Raw genomic sequence first — 2,037 nt, 5'->3', positions numbered from 1 at the left:
TGAGATGAGGAAACCTCTGCTGAACTTGTTCCCTGGTGAGCCACTTGCCCTGCTGAAGGAGTTGGCCTGCTTTGACAACTCGATACAGTTGGATATGCAGTTGGCGAGTGTTCTTGATCTGTGTGTCCATGATCCGATCAGTTGCAGCTTGTTCCATGCAATCTGGATTTAATTCTGTGGGTTTGAGCTGTTCTGCAATGTCGGATGTGTCTAGCAGTGGTGGAAAGTATGGCCGAAGGCGGTCCACATTGAACACTGGGTGCAGGCCAAGGAATGGGGGAATGCTGAGCTCAAATGCATTGTCTCCCATAGCCTTAGTAATGGTGTAAGGACCATATCGAAGTGGTCTCAATTTCCGATAGGCTCCAGTAAGACGTTCCTTTTGCAAATGCAACCAGACTTTGTCGCCCACCTGAAACTTGTGTGGCACCCGGTGTTGATCATGTCGCTGCTTGTACTTGGCATTTGATTTCTCAAGAATGTCATGGACCTGCTGGCGAATATGTTGGATGCGCTCAATGAAGCTGGTGGCCTTATCTGTTTCGGACTGGACATGAGCTGAATTCATGTGAGTAGCTGCAAGTGGCATGGCCACATCAATGGGGCATAGTGGCTGGAATCCTAAACCCACCTGAAAAGGGCTATGGCCAGTGGAGCTGTGAAGAGCTCGGTTGTAGCTGTGCTGAACATAGGGGAGGCTCTCGTCCCATGTGCGTGGATGCTTTGAGTTATACATGCGCAGAATGTGCACAATCATCCTGTTGACAACCTCTGTCTGGCCATCAGTTTGAGGATGGAAGGCTGTGGACTTCGTGAGTTTGGTGTCCAGCATTGACCAGAGACTGGACCAAAATGTGCTGAGAAACCGACTGTCCCGATCTGAGATGATAGACTGTGGGATCCCAAAGTGCACCCACACTCGTTCAAAGAAGAGTTTAGCAGTGGCTTCTGCTGTGATATTCTTCTTGCAGGCCATCATAATGGCCATCTTTGAGAACCTGTCGACGACCACAAAAACACAGTCATTTCCATGCTTAGTGGAAGGAAGGCCTGACATGTAATCCATGGAGATGGATTCCCAAGGTCGACTAGGGGTAGGCAACGGGGTATAGAGGCCTTGCTTCTTAATGGTCGGTTTGGCAATGGCACAGGCAGTACATGATCGGATGTACTTCCCAACATCCTGTCGAAGATTCGGCCAATAGAAATAGTTTTGCAGTACTGCCACTGTTTTCTCGACCCCCAAATGCCCAGCAGCCCGACTGTAGTGTGCTTCCCAAATCATCTTGGCACGCTCGCTTGAAGGAACACAAAGGTGACCGAGGTGGCATAATAGGGCATCCTGGAGGTGAAAATCTGCAACCTGCCGACCCTCCAAGAGTGTCTGGTATGTGTGGCCGAATTCTGGGTCGCTTTTGTAGAGAAGTGGCCAATCAGAAGTCTCGTGCCCGCAAGAGTTGAGCACGGTGGTTAGCGCCATGATCGGTGGTCGACTGAGGCAATCTGCAACATTATTGGTGCTGCCCTTTTTATACTTGATATTCAAGTGAAACTGTTGCAGGTATGTAGACCACTTCTGATGGCGATCATTCTGCAATTTCCCTTGGGTCTGTATGAATTGCAGAGGTCGGTGGTCTGTGTGGATGACCGTTTCCTTCCCCAAAATGTAATGCTTCCATTGTCGGCAGGCCTGTACAATGGAATACATCTCTTTATCATAAGTGGGGTACTTCCGGACTGTGTCTGAAAGTGTTTCACTGTGATATGCCACTGGATGTCCAAGTTGAGTAAGGACTGCCCCAATAGCATAGTCAGAGGCATCTGTCTCGACCTCAAATGGTTGTTGTAAATCTGGTAACGCGAGCACTGGTGCCGTGCAGAGGCGATCCTTCAACTCCCTGAATGCCTTCTGTTGAGATTCAGACCAAAAGAATTTTGCTTTCGCCCCGCCCTTGGTGACTTGACTCAAGGGCCAAGAAATATGAGAAAATCCCAACACAAACCTGCGGTAGAAGTTGGCAAGACCTAGAAAGCTGC

The sequence above is a fragment of the Pinus tabuliformis genome, chromosome 7 (assembly GCF_031772625.1).
Source record: "Pinus tabuliformis cultivar Carrire ecotype Pingquan chromosome 7, CPIR1, whole genome shotgun sequence".
NCBI lineage: Eukaryota > Viridiplantae > Streptophyta > Pinopsida > Pinales > Pinaceae > Pinus > Pinus tabuliformis.
This window is presented reverse-complemented; position numbering follows the sequence as displayed.